Below are 24,282 nucleotides of genomic sequence, written 5' to 3'. Positions count from 1 at the left end.
CAATGTATGAATCAGAATAAATTGAGCACTAAAATAGATACAGTCTCAAACACATTCACTAATATGAGTTTTTAAAAATCAGATTGTGTTCCTAAGCCCATGAATATATAGTTATTTGGCTAAGTTCCAAATATACTTATTAGTTTGCAGAGATATCAATTTATTGAAGTTGGATGACAGTAACTAAAGGACAAAGAAAGTTATCATTGACATGGACTCCCAGTTATTTGATATTAATCCATTGGTTGAGAAAGGACCTCACCTATTTTCAAGAATGTTTTGTTTAAAACTGAGCATTTGATACTACTTTTATAGTCAGTCCTTTCCCATTCCCACAGAAGTTGTACATGTGCTTAGCCAGTGATGAATTCCAGCAAATTATTATGAAACCACTTACAGGAACTAAAGCATGTTATCGCAAAACTCTTTGTACCTTGATGTTTACTAAATGACATTAATTAACTAGCTGATTTTCATGCACTTAAATTCAGACTCACACTTGATAACTGCTACTGAAGCATTTGCTTCCAAATAGTGGAACTGGAATATATGAATTTATATACCTTCAGGAATATCTAATATGTTGCTCCTAATCAATGCCATTCTCAGCTTGTGGGTCTCCTCTGCTGAGGGAAAAGGTAAGTTGAAAACAGATTTGAAAACTCAGCTTCTCTTTTAAATGTAGCTTTATGTCATATCTACTTTCCTGTGTCTGTAGTTTTGGCTGAATCAACTTGTAGAAATATTTTGCATTGTGAGATTCTAATAAAGTATATCTTCATGGGAAAATTATCTCTTATTTACATAAGGGGAAAATAAGCTATGTTTTCTTTATTTTCCAGTTCCAACATAGGAAAAGCCATCCAATTCCTTTTATGGATACATGTAAATATTCTAATAAAATCTAGAAAATATTTCATGTTAAAAGCTCAATTCTGGAGTCAAACTTTTATGGAAGTCTTATTTCTATTATAAAGAAAGTCCTGGGAGTACGGATGGTTCCTTTATCTTCATTGTGACCTTCATGGATTTATATGTCAAAATATCAAATTGAGTATTTTAAACTTGTATGGTTTATTGTGCCAATGATACATTAAAAATCTATTAAAATTTATTGTCATCTTTATCAATTAAATATTAAAGCAAAACTAGAAGTATGAAAAAAGGAGTATCTCTTTTAACAAAAAGTAGAATATATAGTCAATTTACAATGCAATGACAATAAATTTTAGCTACTTTACTCAGTTCCTTGACAAACATTGAAGCAAATGTAAATGCATATGATTTCTATTACTAAAATAATAATACTTCACTATATATTTTTTAAAAGCCTGTGATTAAAAAAATCAATGCTCTCATATCCAAGTTATTATATATTAAATGCCCACTTGGACTGAACCACTCTTATGCTCTTCCACAGATATTCCATTTTTCTATGTGATTTTAATCATGGAAATATTTCTAAAGAATTTACACATCATGTAATTCTATAAATGACCTCATCACATAGCTTGGTGTTCTTCCTTATAAATTTTTCCCAGCTCTAAATCATTAATACAAGTGGAATACTTAAGCAAAATATATAAATTTAACACTTTGTTTAGTAAACTAAAGTATGATTATTCATTAACTTAGGATATGATTTAAATATAGGCAATAATTGAAAATAAAGACAAGAACACAGTGAAAATCTTTTAAAAGATTCTTCCATATTTAAGGAATATCTATTTAGTGTTTATAGTGAAATGATACAAAATCATGTAAAAGTAAAATTAAATTTCACAGAAAGTTCAATTTCCTATATCACATTTACAGCATCATATATGCGAATACAAACTTATTTGATCATTGTTTTTATTGCTAAATGCTATATTTATGAAAAATAGTTTAATAAAAATTAATGATAATATCCTGATTGTATGAAGATTCTAATTCAGAAATTTAAGTTTACTTTGTATTATTTGGAACATTGAAATTCTTTCTTAGGAAACAATAGAAAAATAGGAACACATTTGAGCAAGAAGTCTATTAGATTGTCCTATGCTTTTACGTGGTACAAAACAGAGGTTTAATTGGCATGAGGAGTTTGTGAACCTAGGTAGTAAGATACCTAAAGCACAGTCAAAGACGCTACTTCTTCACACTCTAGTGGTGAAAACAAATTACCATTAATTATTCTAAAAAATATTTACTGTGAATATTTTATCTGCCAACTCCTCCCAAGTTGTTGGAGATACAGTGGTCTATGAGAGTCAGTGTCTCTTAATTCACAGATATAATGCCAAGAGGGACACATTAAAAATACGTAAATGACAAAAATAAAGAGAAAATAAAAGTTTTGAATGATGTACATGATAGTATAAAAATTATGAGAATTCAAGGAAGGGAAGGAACATTTCATGAAGGATGGTTTTGGAAGTCCTCTCCAGCTTTTGACTTTAAGGTTAAGATCTGAAAAGGAAAGGCCAGATCCACGCAATAGGCTTGGTGCATTAAAAGACACCTATTGTTTGATGAAAAACTAGGAAGATACTCTGACTCATATTAAAAGCTGGGGTATTAAATTATTTTATTTAGGGCTGTATAAGCTCAATAGATATTATGAATTTTACTCCTAGTACAATGAGAAACACTGGGAGGTTTTAAGCAGGGAAATCACACAAAATGCAAGAGTTTAGAACAAGATCACTCAGTGAAAAATAAAAGTCATTTTTGATCCAGTAGTGTGATCTATTATTGACATATTGCATTAGTGTGGTATCATTTTTTAAATTGAGTGCCATGAAATGGTATATCATTGTGGTTTTGATTTACATTTCTTTGATGGCTAGTGATGTTGAGCATCTTTTCAGGTGCTCTCTGTCCATCTGTGGATCTTCTTTGGAGCCCTGCTTATCTAACTCTTCTGCCCATTGAGTTATCTTTTAGTGACTAAGTTGAAGGATTTTTTATATATATTCTGGGTTCGAAACCCTTATCAGATATCTGGTTTCCAAAAATTTTCCCTTTTGTAAGTTGAAGTTTTAATTTCATGATAAAGTCCTTTGAAACACAAAGGTGTTTAAAAATTTGATGAGGTCCCATTTATCTATTTTTTATTTTGCTGCTTCAGTTTTGATGCAAAGTCTGAGAAACCATTCCTACCACAAGGGCCTCAAGTTGCTACCTGATGTTTTCTTCTAGGACTTTGATAGTTATGGCACTTATATTTAGGTCTTTAGTCCATTTTGAGTGATTTTTGTATTAGGTGTGAGGCAGGGGGCCCTCCTTCAAGTTTTTTTCTTTTTGTCACATGATGATCCAGTTTTCCCATCATGATTTGTTGAAGAGATTATTAATTCCCAATTGAGTTGCCTTTCCCTTGGGCAAAAATCAGTTGGCCACGTATGTGGGGAATGATTTCTGAGCTCTCAATTAAATTCTATCATACTATATGTCTTTCCTTTTTCCAGTAACATGCTGTTCTGAAATTGTTGTTCATATTAAGTTTTAGGATTGGAAGTGTGAGTCTTCAATTCATTCCTCTTTTCCAAGATGGCTGTGCCTATTCAGGAACCCTTACCCTTCCATATATTTTATGAATGGCTTTTCCATATCAACAAAGGAAATTGTTGGAATTTTGATTAGGATTTCACTATATCTGTAAATTGCTTTGAGAAGAGTTGACATCTTAACATTATTTAGTCTCCAAATCCATGAGCTTGGAATCCCTTCCATTTATTTATTTATTTATTTAAATGTAATTTTACTGTGATATTTTCACACACCACACAAACCATCTGAAATATACAATCAGTGGCTCACAGTGTCATCACATAGTTGTATATTCATTAACATGATCAGTTATAAAACATTTTTATTAGTCACAGAACTAAATAAATATAAAAAAGAAAATCAAAAATATCCCATGCCCCTTATCCTTCCCTATTATTGGCCCATAGTACTGGTGTGGTACAATTTTATTTTTGAAAGAATATTAAAATTTTACTGTTAACTATAGTCCATAGCTTGCAAGCAGTACATTTTTTCTGTATACACCTCTATAATTAAATCATTGTAATACTGTCATACATGTGTTCTAGTTCATGAAGGAGCATTTTTATATTTGTGCAGTTAACCATAGTCATTGTCCACCACAAATTTCTTGTGTCATACATTCCCATGTGTTAACCTCCAATGTTCCTTCTGGTGATTTACATACTCTAAAATTCCCCTTTCCACCACATTCACACACCATTCAGTACTGTTAATTATTTTCACAATAATGTGCTACTGGCACCTCTATCCACTTCCAAATATTTAAGTTCAACCTAGTTAAACATTCTGCAATATTAAGCAGCCACTCCCCATTCTTTAACTTCATTCTACATCCAGGTTACCTATACTCTATATTTTATGTCTAAGAGTTTACATATTATAATTAGTTCATTCCAGTGAGATGGTGCAATATTTGCCATTTTGCGTCTGAATTATTTCAATTAACATAATGTCCTCAAGGATCATCCATGCTTTCCCATGCTTTAGGACTTCATTCTTTCTTACTGTTGAATAATATTCCATTGTATGTATATGCCACATTTTGTATGTCTGTTCATCAGTTTATTCACATGGGTTGTTCCCATCTTTTGGCAATTCTGAATAATGTCACTATGAACATCAGTTTGCAAATAACTGCATCTCCGCTTTCAAATCTCCTAGATATATCCCAAGTAGTGGGATTGCCATGTCATAAGGCAACTCTATATTTAGCTTCCCAAGGAACCACCTAATCATCCTCCATAGCAACTGTACCATTTTACATTCCCACCAACAATGAATGTGTTTCCATTTGTTCACATCTTCTACAACACTTGTAGGTTCCTGATTGCTTAATAGTGACCATTCTAGTTGGTGTGAGATGATATTTTTTATTGTTTTTGATTTGCATTTCTTTGATGGCTATGGTGATATTGAACAGCTTTTCAGGAGCTTTCTGGCCATCCATATATCTTCTTTGGGGTAATGTCTATCCAAGATTTTTGCCCATTTTTAAAAATTGGGTTGTCTGTCTTTTCATGATTAAGTTGAAAGATTTCTTTACATGCACCAGATATTAAACCTTTATCACATATGTGGTTTCCAAATATTTTCTCACATTGAGTTGGTTATATTTTCACTCTTGTGACAAACATCTCTGAATCCCTGAAATATTTGATTTTGAGGTTTCATGTTAACCTATTTTTTTTCTTTCATTGCTTTTGCTTTGGCTGTAAAGTCTAAGACAGTACCACTTATCAGTAGATCTTGAATCTGTTTCCCTAAATTTACTTGTAGGATTTTAGTGGCACAGGTTATTATATTTAGGTCTTTGATCCATTTTGATTTAATTTTTATATAGTATGAGGTAGTGTTTCCCTTTCATTCTTTTGCTTATTGGCTGTCCAGTTCTCCCAACATCATTTATTGAAGACACTATTACGTCCTAGTTGAGAGGACTTGGGAGCCTTGTCAATAAACAATTATCCATAGATGTGAGGGGCTATTTCTGAACTCTCAATTCAATTCCATTGATTTACATGTCTATCTTAATGCCATTCTCATGCTGTTTTGACCACTGTGGCTCCAGAATATGCTTTAAAGTCAGGAGGCATGAGTCCGCCCACGTCAGTCTTCTTTTGCAAGGTGTTTTTGGCTATTTGAGGCCCCTAAACCCTCCAAATAAATTTGATAATTAGCTTTTCCATTTCTGTAAAATAGGTTGTTGGAATTTTAATTGACATCACATTGAATCTATAGATTAATTTAGGTAAAACTGACATCTTAATGACATTTAGCCTTCCAATCCATTAATACAGAATATCTTTCCATTTATTCAGTTCTTTGATTTCTTCAGCAATGTTTTATAGTTTTCTGTATACAAGTTGTTTTACATACTTGTTTAAATTTATTCCTAGATATTTGATTCTTTTAGTTGTCATTGTACATGAAATTTTTTACTTGATTACCTCTTTTGACAGTTCATTACTACTGTATAGAAACACCATTGATTTTTGCAGGTTGATCTTTTATCCCACCCCTTTGCTGAACTCATTTATTAGCTCAGGTAGCTGTTTTATGTTGTTTTCTTTTCCAGGATTCTACAAATATAGGATCATGTCATCCGCAAGTAGGGAAGGTTTTATTACTACCTTTCTGATTTGGATAACTTTTATTTGTTTTTCTTGCCTAGGTGCTCCAACAAGTTCTGCAGTTGGTGTTGAAAATATATGGTTACAGTGGACATCTACTGTTAATATACTGTTGGATTTGATTTGCTAGTATTTTGTTGAGGATTTTTGTATCTATATTCATTAGAGAATTTGGTTTGTAATTTTCTTTTCCTGTAGTATCTTATCTGGTTTTGCTATCAGGATTATGTTGGCTTCATAGAAGAGTTAGGTAGTGTACCATCCTCTTCAAATTTTGAAAGAGTTTGGGCAGAATTGCATTAATTTTTCTTAGAAAGATTGGTAGAATTCACCCGTGAAGCCATCTTTTCTTGGGCTTTTCTTTGTTGGGAGGTTTTTGATAACTGATTCAATCTCTTTACTTACAATTAGTCTGTTGAGGTGTTGTATTTCTTCTAGAGTCAGTGAGGTTGTTCATGTGTTTCTATGAATCTGTCCATTTCATCTAGGTTGTCTAATTTGTTGGCAAATCATTGTTCATTGTATCCTCTTATAATCATTTTTATTTCTTTCAGTCAATAATAATGCCCCCCCTTTCATTTCTAATTTTATTTCTTTGTGTTTTCTCTATTTTTGTCTTTCTCAGTCTATACTCATTTATATTCTAAAGCTACATGCCAAAGATCACAATTAAATGGTACAGGCATTTATAATGGCTCAAATGTTTACCTTTACTGGGGTCTTTAATTTTATGCTGCTTTGAACCATTCTTTAGTGTCCTTTCCTTTCAGTCCTTTAGCCTTGCTTGTAGAGAAGGTAAGGTGCTGAAGAAATTCCTCATCCCTTGTTTACCTGGGAATGTTTACTCTCTCTCTTGTTTTTAAAAGAATGTCTCACCAGATATAAAATTTTTTGTTGATCCCTGTTTTCTTTCTGCCTTCTTGCATCCATGGTTTCTAATGAAAAATTGGCACTCAATCTAATTGAGACTCCCTTGTACATAACACATTTTTGTCTTGCAGCTTTCAGAAATACTTCCTTGTCCTTTGCATTTGATACTTTAATCAATATAGGGCAGGGTATGTTTTCTTCATATTCGTCCTGTTTGATGTTCTGTGTGCTTCTCAGATTGCATATTCACAGCTTTTGCTAAGTTTAGGAAGGACTGACTCATTATTTCTTTGATTGTTCTGCTCCTTTCTCTTTCTTCATTTCTTTCATTATGTTACTCACATAATGTGCATGCTTGATGTTGTCTCAGAAGTCTCTTAGGCTATTTTCCCTTTTTATAATCCTTATTACATTTTGCTGCTCAGCCTGTTTCATTTCAGTTGTCTTGTCTCTGAGTTTGCTGAAACTGTCTTCTGCTAGCTCCAATCAGCTGTTTCAACACTCCTGGGAATTTTTCATTTCATTTATTGTGGTCTTCAATTCCAGTGTTCCTCTTAGGTTTCTTGTTAAAATTTATATGACTTTACTAAGATTCTCATATTGTTCATTCTCATAATGCTCATTTGTTGTTTTCCTGAAATTGTATAGTTTTGTTTTGTTTTTCCTTTTTTTTCTGTATTTTCCTTTATCTCTTTGAGCATATTGAAGATCTTTTTTAAAAAATCTTTGTTTGGGATGCTCACATTCTGGTATTCTTCATTGCCATTTTCTGGGTGTTTCTCCTCTTCTTTTGGATGGGCCATCATTTTGTATTTCTTTGTTTGTCTTGTAATCTTGTTGCCCACTTTACATCTTAATATTTTTAAGTGTTAACTCTGGGATTCATTCCCTGAGGTGTCTCTTTCTTGATATCATAATAAGCTACAGATATGAGAGCGATTTTCTTGAATTTCAGCCATCCTATCGGGAAAGTCCATCCAAGGTAAATGCAAACTACAGTGTCTTCCCTGTCTTTTCTGGATGTGTTTTGTGGGCTTGTGCTTAGTTGCTTTGGAGTTCCTTGTTTACAGGAGTTTGAATGGTCCCTCCATTTCCCACGAGACAGATCCTCTTCCAGTTGTTTAAAGGAGGTAATCTTTGCCCCAGATATTTGCCTCTAAAGTTTCTAACATTGCTTTTATTGGTTTCTCAAGCTCTTTTGCCTAGAGGGCAAATTCTGGGAGGGAGTGGCATGCTGTAAAATAATTTCCCAGGTCATACTTTCCCAGAAGAACAAGGCCAGGGACCCACGATAGGAGTGTAGACTGGCTCCGAACAGCGCAGGGCATGGGAGCAGGCAGGGCACCAGGTGCTACTTCCACGGCTCCACAAAGCTGCTTCCTTGATCTGTCCAGCCAATGAGCATGTGAACTTGTCCTTTGCAGTTCTAAGGAACAGTAAAGTCTTTGTCTCCTCAGAGTTTTTCTTTCAAAACAACTCTAAGATTTATGTATTTTCATCATATCTCTTTTATATCTGAAAGATTTGAGGTTGAAAACAGTTAAATTGTATACCCTCTTAGGTTATGAAGGCATAAACGGTAGAGATAAAATTCAAATCTATGTTATCTACTAACAAAGTCCAAACTCTTAACCATCATTACGCTGTGGTTTGCTCTTATATGCTGCAGTAGATGTCAAGCATTTGTGTTTCAAGTTGTAATTTTGTAATACTGGCTTCCAGAGTAGATTTTTAAAAATTTTAAAAGGCTGAACATTTATTAACTCTTTCCACTGATGTATCATGATGGCATTCTGTGTTTGAATAACTCTCCTAAGAAGTCGCCTTTGGTTATATTTGCACTGTAAAGTTATTATGGCATTCTGTGTTTGAATAACTCTCCTAAGAAGTCGCCTTTGGTTATATTTGCACTGTAAAGTTATTATAATTACTTGCTGAGCAGAATTGAAGCCACTAAATAGAGCTTTGCTTCAAAATGTCAAATCTGTAGTAAAGTGTAACCCAAGATTTCTTTAGTTGAATACCGTTGACTTGTGCATCATGAACAATCTGATGATGTTGACTTTTGTAATGAAATATTACACTCAAAGTATTTATCTTAGACCCATACTTCATTTTAATGTCACTATGGCAGAAATTTGTCCCCTGTTTATTGTTTAACATTATACAAAATCTTCAAATTCTTACCAATTCCTTAGTCTAATCTATCTGCAGAGACAGGCAGACATCTTTTTAAGAGCCCCTTTGAGCAAAACTCATTCTTTGAGTCAATAATGATAAATTAATATTTATACTCAGCATAGCAAATATTGTATACTCTGGAGGCATGAAGAAGGGGCTTCCATTCTTACCAGTAGATAGCTGTGGTTAATGAAAACTTTTTGACAGCTGACTACGGTATGTCTTAAAGGCCATGAGTTGTTTTGATAATATGTCTTAAATGATAATATATCTTGATGTATGACTTAAATGACTAAGGTAAGTCTTAAAAGAAAACTGGGAATTTCTTAGATTGAAGATACGGAGGGGAATCACTGTAAGGGCACTAAGGCTTCAATGAACATGGAGCTCTGCTGATACTTGTTCATTGTTCCTGCAGACCCCAGTGTAGGATGCAGGTCGGGGAGAAGAGAGTGATGGGTAAGGGATAGGCTGGTATAAGGTTCTGAGTTTCTATATGCACCACACTGAAGAATTTGGATTTTGCTCACATTGATATGAGAATCATTGAAAGATTTAAGTGGAGCAATGAAGCAACATGGTGAAAGTCTTAAGTTATGCAAGGATGGATTAGAAAGGCAGGAGACCAGGACTAGGGAAAGTAGTTTGTTGCCATAATATCAGAGAAGCAGATTTGAGAGAAGGTAATGTCAAAGTCATAAAAGCAGGTCAGTTACTTTTCAGAGGTGTAATGAAAATGATTTAATTAATTTCCTCCACAAAGTGTTCAATCAATAATTTCTCTGTTATAGTTAAGTAGAAAATATATGATTTTTAACCTTACTTAGTGAAAATACTTATCACAGTAAGTCTATATGTTTATATATATATATATTGAATTTTCTGTGTAAAGAATGTTACTGGCCACCATTTATTTTAAGAGGACTAACTGATCCCCCAAACCAAATAAAAATTGGCAACATAATTTTAAACAAAATTTAACTTCCTACAGCAATGAATGGTAAGAGCAATAGATAAATCATTTATGAAGCATGCAAATCAAAACAGAACTTTTATTTTATGTGGCTGGTTTATTACCTAGTGGAAAAAAAATTGTGTTTTCATAGGCCTATGTCTTGGTCACAGTCCTTTAGCTCATTATTAAAATTTTGGAATTTACTATTATTAGACATTTCCTGTAAGTTACAGATTAAAATTGGAATTGCTATAGCTCATAAAAGTGTTTGTAACTAGAATGAGTGACTTCAAATATCAATGTTAAATGGTTTTTGAACACAGTGAAAGAGGAGATGCTGTATGCACTGAATTTGGATGGAGTCCAAGTCCTTCATGTAAAGGAATGTCATCTTTCTTTTCTATCCCATTTGTAATATATTATATCAATCATATTAATTCTTATAGGTTTTTAAATACATAGTTTATTTTTTGTCTCTGAACCAGAGGATTAATTTTAATAGGAATCTACTCTTCAAGGCTAAAGATAATATCTCTGAAAAATAAAGCATCGAATTTTATATCTCGAAGATCAATTTTGAGATTAATTGTTAGAAGCCCCTTGCTCTGAAGATAGAAAGAAAGAGGACCAGAAAGTTTCAGTAGCTTATTAAGTTGTTGGTTGGTTATCTAAAAGCACCTCTAGAGCAGAGCCAAAACTATAATAGGCCCCTAATTCCAGGCACACCCAATTCTCAAATAATTATATTGCCTCCTCTATAGCCCTTCTTTTAGCTTTAAAAAGTAAATTCTAGTAATATCAGATGAAGAAACCTTCAATTGACAATGGCATTAAATGAAAGAAAGTGGAGATTTTAATTAATTATGGGTCTAACATGAATCAACAAATATGTAGGTGTTGGAAAAAGAAAAATCTAACTCTCTAGGTTTTCATAATGGAAGGAAGGATTTTATTCAGAGACAGAGTTAATCTCAACTGTGTTCTTTGCCTTCCAAAAATTATATCCAGAATATGGTGTTGCTAGCAAGCCACTGTTAAAAGAGATGGTTTCAAATGATCATGGCCTAGAAGTGAGAATAAAGTCAGTTGGTGGGTTTAAGAAATACTTTAAGAAGAATACCAAGAAGATACAGCTGTAGCATGGCAATTACTGTCTGAGATGTTTGCAACCATTCGTGAAAAGGACAGAGTAGGCGTGTAGTGTGGGCTCCGCAGGGTCCAGCAAGTTCCACCGCTGTTCGAGTGAGCTTCCGAGAGGGCGACTTCCAGAGACGCTGCTGTACTGTGGGGGGAAGAGGAGTCGACACCTTGAGAGTCCTTCTGAACATCAAACCACATGATTCATAATTACATGTATAAATCTTACTTCAGTTATCCTCCTAGGAAAACTAGAGTTAATTTTGGAGATGAATTTAAAATTAAAAAAAAAATAAAATTAGCTCGATCCCAAAACAGCTTCTATAAGAACATTTCCTCCTGAACAAACTTCACTTTCAGGCACTGTTAACAAAATATTTTAAGAAAGATATTAAAAACCAGACAATAACAACCCATATTAGCTCTGAGTTAGGCCGAGGGTATGTGGTCCCGCTGTATTCCTTCGTGGTATTTATGGACACTAAACAAAGGCAGGCATTCATCCCCGCCTCTGACAGTGCCCTCCACCAAATGCTTCACTTCCACAGTTCCTCCGAAATAATCAGATAGTTAATTTTTCATCCAATTATTAAACCCAATCATCCAATCATAACTTATTAAACACTTACATGAAATCAGGCCTTTCCTCTGTGTTGAAGGTAAAATTGAGAATTAAACTCTCATTCTAGCCTTCAGTGCATTCAAAGTAAGACTTCAAGTGCTCAGTTTTATGTGGTCTTATGTCTCAGTGTAGTGTGTCCTCTTCATCTAAGTCATCTGATTATTCTAACTATTTTTCATGTCACAGCTGTCCAGTCATACCTCCTACTTAGTGCATATTTGTTTTCACAATGGGAAATCTCTCTGTTTTCCTAGAAACATTACAAGTCCCATACTTGTTATCTTGAATGTTTCACTCACACTCACATACCAGTATACTTTTACAATAGATTTTCTTTCTTTCTTTCTTTCTTTTATATTTTTTTACCATTTCTCAGTTACAAGTTCACACCAACTTAAAAATTCAAGCCTGTTTTTTAGAGTCCTGCTTTATTTGGGGCAGGAAAAGCCAAGCAAAGGAACTGGGAAAGGGCAATCTCTTTTGCAAGAAAGTTTATTACAAGTAGATATATAAAAAGATTCACCCCAAATTAGGTGAACACATACCCTCTTTTAAAACATGCTTCGTTTGAAAAAAAAAATTTTGCACCTACTGGATATAGGGAAGTTGCTAATTAATAAAGAATTTCCAATCTCTATACTTCATCTAATGCATCACAAATGTTTCTGTTTCTTTTCCTACTACACGCAAGGGTCTACCTACTGACATATGATGAATTCCAAATTTATGTGACTGATTTTCTCTGAAATCATGTAACTCAAAAATCACTTTTTTGCTTAAAAATTTATAAGAATTTTTGTAACTAATGATAAAACATAAATTAAATATAATAATCAAATGTAAAGTACTTAAACTTTCTTTCATTTATAAAATGAATTGTAGTTGTCAAGGTACAATTTTACCTGTCAATTATACTTGTCAATTGAGGGTGAACTACCAAAACTTTGGTTTCTGTGTCCAACGTAGAATGGTCTCTAACAGCTTATCATTTACAGGAATAATGAAAGATACAGAACCTGCTAAGTTGAAGTCACTTTTCATCCAATCTATCTTTTGCCTGTACAGACTAATTTTTCTATTGATTCAAATCAGATAGTGATAACCTTGAGTTATTATTTTTCCTTCAAATGACTAGTCGCCATTTTTAATAGAAGAAAATCTATGGCTCCACACATTTGGATGGTCTCAAATGCCATTGATTTGAACAGAGGTACACATCCTTGGTAAAATTTTAATAGTATCTTTTATTTAAATGGAGAATACACAAATAGGGAATTGTCGTTGTCAAGATGGTAGACATTGAATCATGTAACCTACTGGACATGTTCAAGTGTTAACCCACAGTCCTCTGGGTGTGGGATCCTTTATAAATAGGCTCTCCAAAGACCCTATGAAGATGAGGCCAAATAGAATCAGGGAGGGAACTTAATTCATATGAATGATGCCCTTAAAAACAGAGAAAACTTGGATTCAGCCAATTAGTAGAAGCCAGAAAAGGAGACAGATATTCCATGTGTCAGAAGTTGAGATGCATCTACTAGCCAAAGAGTGCCAAGGGTTGCCTTCAAGTCACCACCAGAAAGCCATAGATATTGCAAAGGGTGTGGCCTGCTGGTATATTGATTTTGGACTTCTAGCTTTCCAAACTGTGAGACAATAAATTTCTGTTGTTAAACTAACCAGTCTGTGATAATTGATGCAGCAGCCCTGAAAGCTAAGACAAAAAGTATTTATGTCCAGAGCTTGAGAGTGATCAGCATAAGTCATTCTATTCCTCATTACCTTAGCAAAATTTTCCCAATATCAGTTTGCCAGTCTCTTATTTAAGCCCTTCTTATTTATATCTCATAGCTTTGGACTTCAACAGCTGTTGTAAAACTTGGGTATAACATGGAGTAAAATCTTAGTAAAGATATACTACTGGACTGAAATGGGTATATGAAAGATAATAGGCATAGCAGAATGAAATGATTAAAAAGACAAAATACAGATGAACAGATTTAAAGCTCATTTGAGGTTAGAGCCAATTAATTCTTAGCATCAAACACTGAAAATATATTTTAATTAAAAGCTGTGTTTAGATATCCACATATTATTTTTAATAAACTTATTACCAGTATAGAGATAATATCCTATTAGAAATAAACGTGAACTACCAAAACTTACACAGTATGGCACCAATATAGACGGTTATGTGACTTTTCTACAACAATACTTAAGAGGCATAGTATGTTTTAAGTTTTATTTTAATAACACACATGCAACTGAAAATTTCCCATTTTAGCCACTTTCAAGTATACAATTCAGAGACATTAATTTGCTCCCAATATTGTGCTATACCACTTTATGCCCACAAATGTTGATGATGATGTGGAGAAATTTGGGTTCTTATACATTGTTGGTGGGATTATAAATGGTGTAATGAGTTTGTTGACTCCTCAGAAAGTTGAACATATAATTACCTTATGACATGGGAATCCCACTTCTTAATGTACACTCCAAAGAATTGAAAGCAGGGACTTGAACAGATATTTGTGTACCAATGTTCATAGCACCATTACGCAAATAGACAAAAGGTGGAGGCATGGTATGTTTTTAATGAACTTTGTTAATTATGATGTCCTAGGTTAGGGGGTGTCAAACTGTAGCTCTCATTAAATCAAAGCTGTTGTCTTTTCTTTGTTTGTAAAGTTTTAATGGAACACACCCATGCCTATTTGTTTGCATGTTGATTGTGTATGTATTCACATGACAAAAACAGAGTTGAGTTGTGTATGGGAGATCTTCTATCTGGCCCTTTACAGAAAAGCTTTTCTAATCTCTGGACTCAGTTATTAAGAGTTACAGTAAAAAAATAAAAAAGATTCCCCCAAATCTCCATAGCCTAATAAATCACAGTTTAATTTTTGTTTTTGCTTCATTTCCAATGTAGTTCAAATGGGTACTCTGGTCATGAATTTAATTCTAAGACTCTAATTCTAAAACATCATCTCTCTGTGTGCTTCCTTCTAACTGCTCTGTGGACAGGAGAATATAGAGTTTCACACAATGACTTTTAAACTTCTTTACTAAAGTGATACATATTAATTCATATTTTCTTCAGATGGCCATGTCCAATTCAAAGAGGTGGGCAATTTGACCACGTGTCTGGAAGGAAGAAAACTCAACTGTTTGTAAACAGATCTTATGGCAGCTACTGAAATAAGGAGGTTGTAGAGAGGCGAAGAGATAGGTGAAGGGATATATTATGAGGTGATTGACAGATATGGAATATCATTATGTGTGGATGGCATTGGAGAAAGAAATCAACAGGATATAATTTATCAGATAACAAATAGAGGAGAAGCATATGAGTGATAGAACAGGAAGGATATGAGACTGTACTGATTTTCATGTCAATATCTGTACTACTAAGGACAAACAAATGACATGAACTTCTTCATGTTCATGTACTTGATTATTTTCAGTGGGTATATCCTGTTTCTTTTCAGAAGTAACATGTGATCCTCCTCATGTTGCAAATGGTTTCTTCACACCTGAAAGGACTATACACAGAAGTGAAGATAAAATCACCTACCACTGTAAAACTGGCTTTTATCCTTCAACCCAGGGAAATACAGCAATATGTACTGGCAGTGGCTGGGTACCTGTTCCAAGATGTGCTTGTAAGTTCCGTTTTCCTACTTTTTAATTCTGAAATAACTTTCCTTAAATACAAAAGTATGCTTATTATTGCATATGTAAAAATAGAGCCTTTGTAGCTATTCTTTGCTTTTCAAATCAAAAACTCATTTTTATATACTAAACACTCTTTTGTTTCAACACTCAAAAACACATGTGTGTGAATATGTATTTCTCTAAAAATACAATTCCCCAAATATATGAATTATAAGATTGTGTAAGAATAGTGCAATCTAGCAGATGTGTATTAGTTATTTATTGCTATATAATAAATTTTCCCCAAAAACCATGTGGCTTAAAACAACAAACTTTATTTATCTCACAGTTTCTATGGATCACAAATTTGCGAGTGATTTAGGTGAGTTGTCCAGAGTCAGTCTCCCCTTTGTGTTTGCAGTGAGAATGTTGGCCCAGGCTGCAGACATCTAGCGGCTTGACTGGGCTGGGAGATCCACTTCCAAGATGGCTCACTCATATGGCTTTAGGCAGGAGGCCGCAGTTCCTTGCCGCGTGAATCTTTCCACAGGTTGCTTGAATGACAACTAAGTTTTCCCAGAGCTAGTGATTCCAGAGGAGGAAGCCTCAATATCTGTTATGATCTAGACACACACTATCACTTCAGCCAGATCTGTTCTTTAAAAGTGAGTCACTCCGTCCAGCTCACAATCAAAGGGAGGGGAATGAGTCTCCACTTTTTGGAGGAATGAGTGTTGAAGAAATTGCATAATTTTTAAAAACCCTTACATATAGCAAAATGCCATACAGTTCAACAGAGTATTAGATTTATGGGGATGCTTGCATTGTCCATTTTCCAAATTTTTTCTGTCTCTACAATCATACTCCTTTCCTGTCTATATCACAGGACATTGTAAAGCTGTACCACATTTAAACTGGATATCCATGAAAGAAAATTTAATGAATCAAATTATAGGCCAATGAACTCAATGTTAACTCCAAGCACAATACCAGAACAAATTATGAAAAGCATGATTTGATAAGAGAGAAAGCTATTATCACTGTGAACCTTATTTCCATATACATATGAAATACAAGGAAAATATTTAATAAATTTTTGGTTGGTTTAGGAAAATGGTAGGTGAGGGGCATAAGTCAGTGCAATTATAACTGGGCCTCAGTATATTATGCCAGAGGGAACTTTTGGAATTCCTGGAACACAATAGAGATAATGATTTGTTAGATGGCTTATCAGATAGTTTGCAATTTTATTAAACAACCCAGTCTGAAGAACAGATGAAAGACTATATTCTTGAGCCTATTACTCATTGTTGTCATTGAAGAGTTTAATGGTTTAGGAGAAATGCAGTACAAATACACAACTGGAATGATACAGGGGATGATAATAGTGAATCTGCAATACGACAGATCTGTCAATCAAAGAAAGTGTTATATAATGGACTGAATCCAATAAGATGAAATTTAACAGTGATAGGTTGAAAAAAAAATCTACTGTACTAGTACAAGCTAATTAGCAACATCTTTCAAATCAGTCAATATTTTAATCAATTTTGAGACCAGTTTGAGTCAACATTATGATGGAACCACCATAACTGCTAAAGAAAATACAACCTGCATTGATAGAAGTACAGCAGGTGAAAGAAGGCTGTTCTTAGCCCTGCCAATCTCAAAGCTAACAGATCATAGGTGTTACATTATATTTGCTTTAGGGAGCTACCTTGTAAAAGAGCTAAAGGTAGACTCATACTCAAATAAGGGAGAGAATAGTAAAGGTGCACAGGCCTGTGATAAAAATGATACATGCTTTTCATTATGTCTCTTTTTTGTACCTTTTGGAAAGAAATGATATTAGGCTATTTTGTTTCATTCATATTCTATGAATTATCAAAATGAAGTATATAAACACACTTGTCCTGAGGTCAGACCACTAAGTCTCAATCAATCTATGCTCTACAATATAATGGGCAATTTGAGTTTTTCAGAATCAGTTCTTACAGTCCCCAAAACTCAAGCTTGTGCAAGGTGGAATTATTGCTATCACTAACTGGTATGCCTTGAGATATCATTAGGGCATTTGCAAAACCAGGAGGTAAAAAGAAAATATTATAAATCACCAAAAAGTGGGAATGGAAAAAAAAATAACTAGCAGTTTACTTAAAAGAAATGATATTCAGATGATCATTTTAACCTGCAATATATTGGAAGCTAAAAAAGTGGGTAAAATGTATCAAGTATGAGAGAAATGGACAGTAGAGATGTAGACTAAGATTTTATAACTAGAGAAGGTATCATTTACACATCTTGGGTAAAGAAAGACATTTAGGATAAGCAAGAATGAAAAATGTATCATCCTCATAACACACTGGAAGAAACTACTTGAGAAAATTTCTAATGCGGCAAAAAAGAGACCTCATCAGTGATTGCAAGACAGAAAGATGAAGATTATGAGGAGCAGTTGCTGCAAAATTGTGTGTGTGCATTGGAATATTTTTTTAACTTGTTACATGAGGCTTCTTGAAATAGAAGTGTCATGTTTCATGGAAAAAATAATACTAATCTGGAATTAAAAATATCAATGTGTCTCTAAAACATCCCAAGAAAAGTGCAAAATTTCTGAAAAAATGAGATATAAACCTGTCAATAGACAATATATCACCTAAACATTTCAGTCAAAACTATTTCAAATGTTAGAATAATTTTAAAAAGTATGATTATATGGTACCACATGAAAATAAATATTATGTAAGACACATTAGAAAGCATTTCATTCACCAGCTACAATTAGAAGTCAGTAAGCAGTTCCCCATAAACTTAATTATTTAGTTATTAAGAAATATTCCTAGTCCACTTTTTTTATTTAAGAAATTTTATTTTGAAATAAATTCAAACTTACAGGAACAGTTGCAAAAACAGTAGAAACCCCATACATAGAACTCCAGCGTACCCCGACCCCCCTCCCTTGTTACCCCAGTCCACCACCTTTAACATCCTGTCACATCACCATTTCTTTCTTTCCTTCCCTCCCTCCCTCCCTAACTATCATCCATCATCTATTGCTCTGTCCTCTGAACATATGAGAGCAAGCTGCACACACCTCTGAACGAACAAACACTATAATTCACATATACTTTTCCCATGCACAAGAATATTCTTGTCCCATTAAGCACAGCTAAGAAGTTCAATAAATTCAACATTGATACAAAGCTTACATTGTATATTTCCTTTTTTTTCCCTTATGTCCCATCTGTGTCCCTTTCAGCCTCCCCTCCTCCATCCTCAGATTCCATTCAGGATCATCCTTGGCATTTAATTGTCATCTATTTAGACTGTCATTTTTTTTTTTTAATTGTGGAAACATATAGGCAGCCTAAATCTTCCCATTCCACCCCCTCCCTAGCATTCCATTAGTGGGATTAATCACATTTAGAATGTTGCAATGCTATCACCTTCCCACCATCCATTTCTAGAAGTTTCCCTTCACCCCAAACAGAAACCCTACACTCATTTCTTAACTCCCCATTGCCCCTTCCCCCACTTCTCATAACTGATACTCTACTTTTCATCTCTGTGGTCATATTCTCTGATACTTTCTTTATGTTTAGCATGAGGCTTAAATTTAATATCTTAAATCTATAACAATCTTGTTTTTCTTTGTTAATCTTGTTTTTCTTTCATACCAACTTAACTTCAATAGGACACATAAACTATGTTCCTTTACTCCCTCATTCCCCCACCTTTATGTAGTTCTTCTCAAAAATTACATATTTTACATTGAGTCCAAAATCACTGATTAATCATTACAGTTTATGTATTTTAGATACTGCAGGAAGTAAATAGTGGAGTTACAAATAAAAAATGCGGTAGTATTGGTATTTATATTTACCATGTGATCTTTACTGATAATCTTTATTTCTTCATGTAGTTTCAGTCAATTGTTTCATGTCCCTTCCTTTCAACCTTCTCAATTCCCTTTAGCTTTTCTTATAGGACTGATCTACTGGTGGTGAAGACCCTCAGCTTTTGATTATCCAGGAATGTTTTCATTTCCCCCTCATTTTTATCCTCCAGGTGTTTGTGATTTCTCCAAGTCTCTAATGGTTATTGACTTCTATTTGAATTCCATTGTGGTCAGAGAATGTGCTTTGAATAAATTCATTTTTTTTTTTAAATTTATTGAGGCTTGTTTTTATGTCCCAGCATATGGTCCATTCTGAAGAAAGTTCCATGATCACTAGAGAAGAATGTGTGTCCTGGTGTCCTGGGATGTAAAGTTCTGCATATGTCTGTTTAAATTCTCTATATCTCTCCCTCCTTTCTTTGTTTCTCTGTTGGTAGTGCTCCCTTTAGTATCTGAAGTAGGGCAGGTCTTTTATTAGGAAAATCTCTCAGCATTTGTTTGTCTGTGAAAAATTTAAGCTCTCCCTCAAATTTGAAGGAGAGTTTTGCTGGATAAAGTATTCTTGCTTGGAAATTTTTCTCTCTCAGAATTTTAAATATGTCATGCCACTGCCTTCTCGCCTCCATGGTAGCTGCTGAGTAGTCACTACTTAGTCTTATGTTGTTTCCTTTGTATGCAGTGAATTGCTTTTCTCTTGCTGCTTTCAGAACTTACTGCTTTTCTTCAGTATTTGACAGTCTGATCAGAATATGTCTTGGAGTGGGTTTATTTGGATTTACTCTATTTGGAGTTGGCTGGGCATTTATGCTTTGTGTTTTTATATTGTGTAGAAGGTTTGGGAGGTTGTCCCCAACAATGTCTTTGAATATTCTTTCTAGACCTTTACCCTTCTCTTCCCCTTCTGGGACACCAATGAGTCTTAAACTAGGACATTTTATTTATCTATCATATCCCTGAGATCCATTTCAAATTTTTTCTCCATTCTTTCTTTTGTTCTTTCATTTTCTGTTCTGTGGTCCTCAAGGAGGCTAACTTGTTCTTCAGCTTCCTCTAATCTTGTATTATGAGTATCCAGAGTCTTTTTAATTTGACCTACAGTTTCTTTTATTTCCACAAGATCTTCTATTTTTTATTTACTCTTGCAATTTCTTCTTTGTGCTCCTCTAGGGTCTTCTTTATGTCCTTTATATCCTGTGCCATACTCTTCTTCATGTCCTTTATATCCTATGCAATGCTCTTGTTGCTTGTCTGTAGTTCCTTGATTAATTTTGCCAAATACTGTGTGACTTCTGATCTTTTAATTTGCGTGTTTGGGTTTGAGTTCTCCATATCGTCTGGTTTTACAATATGCTTTAAGATTTTCTGTTATTTTTGGCCTCTTGGCATTTGCTTTACTTGATCCCTAATTTATCAGAACTGCAGCTTGGTGGCATACACTTTCTCTAACTAACCAGCAGATGGTGTCTGTGAGTCACCTATTCCCCTCAAGTCAGTTCTCCCCAAATTTGTCTTTGTGGTGTGTGGGGGTCTGATTCTTGTGGGGTCCAATTGGTGCACCAAGTTTGGGTGTGTTGTTGGTACTGTCTGCCCTGAATGTGGGGCATGTGTCTTAGTGGTTAGGGAGGCAGGGCAGCTTTAATAATCAAACCTCCAAGGTGTTCCTGGAGATTTAAGGCTGTTGCAGGAGCCTAAGGCTTCATTTCAGTCTTTCCACAGATTGGCTCTGCCCTGAGCCAGAACTCCTTGTTTTTCACCTAGGGTCCCTGGGGTTTCCAAGTGGGTCCCCCTTCCCAGCTGTGCTCTTCCAGGTCCTCTGCTGAGGGAGGGCTGTGCCATGTCACAAGTGTGCGCCAGCCTCCAGGGAAGCCCTAGGTCACCAGGCCATGCAGGGGCATTCCCAGCCCGCTTCAAAGATGGTTGAATGGGACAGGTTAACTTCCCCCTTTTCACACAGCTCCACTCTCCCAGCTACGGAACAATCATCTGTGGGTGCACTAAAGGCCACTGTCCATGGCCAATATTGTGGCATGTGTTTAGTGCTGTGGGAAAGACTCCCTGTTGCACTGGGTTTCTTGGCATGGCTCTGGGCTGTGGGTCTGGCCCCGGGCAGGAGCGTCCCTTGCCCGCTGAGGGAATGGCTGCAAGGAATGCGTTTTTTTTCTCCTTTTCGCTCCCCTCTGCTCCCCTGGTCTCGAGACAATCAGCAGTGGGTGTGGGAAGGGGTATCCTCCATGCCAGACACCGAGGTGTTAGCCCAGCCCGCTCCCACCGTGCTTCAATGCACAGCTCTCTCCATCATATCTGCAGCTGCTCCCGGGCTTTCTTTTTTTTTTTTAAAGAACTAATCCATCTCCAAATGCCAGCCCACTGTTTCCGCACACTGCAGTGCGGCCGCTGGACTTTCAGCTGGCTTACTCACTCATTTCAGAATGCAGACTCCTGGTTTCACCAAATGCACTTTACCTGTGGATTTAGCAGACCTTGTCTGGCTTGTGCTATGGTGGAAGTGGTGTTCTGGGTCACTGTCGGGTTTTTATCCTGTATTTTTCATGGAGGTGTTTTTTTGCCCTGTCTCACCTAGCTGCCATCTTAGGTTCTCCTGGTCCACTTTTGTTGGTTAAAGAATTAGGAAAGGAAGATTGGCCTGGACGAATATGTGCAAGACACAAATAAGAATTTTTTTCTCTGTAATGTAATCAAAGGAGTTTTTTTTGCTTCTCTATATTTCTTAAATTGTCTACAAGACTAGAAAAATAAACTAAGGCTATTAATATGTCTCTCCCTTCCTCCCTCTTCTCTCTCTCACTCTGTCTCTCCTTTTCCTCTCCCCTAAATCTGAGTTGGGCTTGAAAGGAAAGAATCCCTTTCATGAAAGGTGACTAAAAAGAAAGAAGGCAGAAGTCAGGTTGGCTGAGGGGTAAAATCTGCATCTTCATCCCTCATCAGGATGTTGACTTATCAACCAGGGCTGGCTGGAGATACATGTACTCAAGGAAAATACATTAAATAGGTCTGTGCAGTTTTCTTGTTGGACGGTCCTCACACAAGTTTATGCCTCATGTGACCCAAAAGGTATAACTTCATTTTCTTTAGCAATGACCCCTCCAGGTACATCAGTGGTAAGAATTTGATAAATTTCCTTGTCTTGAGTCCCTAATGCAAGGGGTGCAATTATGGTACAAAGAGTATAATTCAGCAATGAAAAAAATAAAAATCCAATTTGAATGCTTATTATGGTAAAATATTTCTGTTTGTATTTTTGTATTCCAAGTGAAACCCTGTGATTTTCCACATATAAAACATGGATATCTATATAATGAAGGCTATTATAGACCATACTTTCCAGTATATATAGGAAAATATTACTATTACTACTGTGATCAGAATTTTTTGACTCCTAAATGACACAACGGTGGTTACATTGCATGCACAAAAGAAGGATGGTCACCAGCAGTACCATGCCGCCGTAAGTCAGTATCTTTAAAATTATACATGTGCACATCATTGAAAGATGGTGAGGGAATAGCACAGAATTTGGATGGGTATGCATTCTCATTTAAACATTGTAAAGGGAATTGTTTCATATGTTTTTATTAAAGAAGTTGTCAGTTTACAGAAAAATCATGCAGAATTTACAGAGTTCCCATAAATCCTGGCTAACACCCAGCGTTACTATGATTAACATTCTGCATTAGTGTGGAGCCTTTGTTGCAACTCATGAAGAATAGTATTGTAACTACGCTATTAACTGTACCCATAGTTTACATTAGGGTTCACTGCATTGTAAAGGCCTGTGTTTTTTTAAATTTATTACACTAACATACATACAACATAAAATTTCCAATTTCATTATTTATTATTATTATTATTATTATTTATTATCTTGAGCAAAATTCTGTGTGTTACATTTTTCATTTTTCTTTTTTATTGTTTTTAGGACAATGCTATTTCTACTCTATTGAAAATGGACGTGCTTCAAATGAAAGCTACACATATTTAGAGAATGAATTCATAAATATTGTGTGCAATCCTGGCTACAGTCTTCCAAATGAACAGACCAAAATTACATGTACAGAGAATGACTGGTCCCCTACTCCCAGATGCATCCGTGTCAGTAAGTGACTGCTCTGAGATCTCCCCATGTTATTATTTCATAAGACTCATATATATTAACTGCAGCAACATGCTTATTTTAATTTCTTCTTGTCCTGCCAATAGAACATATTTTGTGTTTTTTTCTATGCATACAAGTATAAACACAAATTTCTTGATAAAATGTAGGAAAATAAATCTATCTAAAAATATTATTGAAGAATACAGAAAAGGAATTTTGAAAACAATATTTGTTGGTTAAGTCCCATGAAATATTTGCAACAAAACCACTAAATCTGTTGACTCAGAATGATTACAAATTTAAATAGAAAATAAATCCAATGCTAACTAAAAATGTCATTCATATTTAAGTAGCTATTCCACATAAATTTTTAAGTGATGTTGCTTCTCTGTGTTTCTCAAAGATGTATAACTTGGAACACATTTTCTGAGACATTGTGTATGTCCTAAATTACAAGGTGATTCCCAGTTGTTTTCCACTGGGCATGGAACAATATGCATTCATATCAACAGTCCATTGTTTTACATCCTTGCTAATGATTAGTGATGTTGTATTTTAGTGTTTACACTTTGAGTAGTTGTAAAATGTTGTAGCACTATAGTGTAATTTGAATTCCTTTTTTTAAATTTGGCTATGCATGTACTCATATACTTATTGGTGATTACTTTTTCTAATCTATAC

At 34.8% G+C, this 24,282-nt stretch overlaps 1 long non-coding RNA gene across 1 annotated transcript; it reads left to right on the top strand.

Moving 5' to 3' along the window:
- Positions 1-502: 502 nt before the first annotated feature.
- On the top strand, positions 503-23,563 carry LOC119526193. The gene is made up of 3 exons (XR_005215141.1): positions 503-638; positions 15,424-15,597; positions 23,425-23,563. It is a non-coding gene; the product is annotated as an uncharacterized LOC119526193 (long non-coding RNA).
- Positions 23,564-24,282: the final 719 nt, after the last annotated feature.

This window comes from Choloepus didactylus, chromosome 2 (genome assembly GCF_015220235.1).
Source record: "Choloepus didactylus isolate mChoDid1 chromosome 2, mChoDid1.pri, whole genome shotgun sequence".
NCBI classification, from domain to species: Eukaryota; Metazoa; Chordata; class Mammalia; order Pilosa; family Megalonychidae; genus Choloepus; species Choloepus didactylus.
Note: the sequence above shows the minus strand (reverse complement) of the source record. Positions and strands in the feature narration are given on the sequence as shown.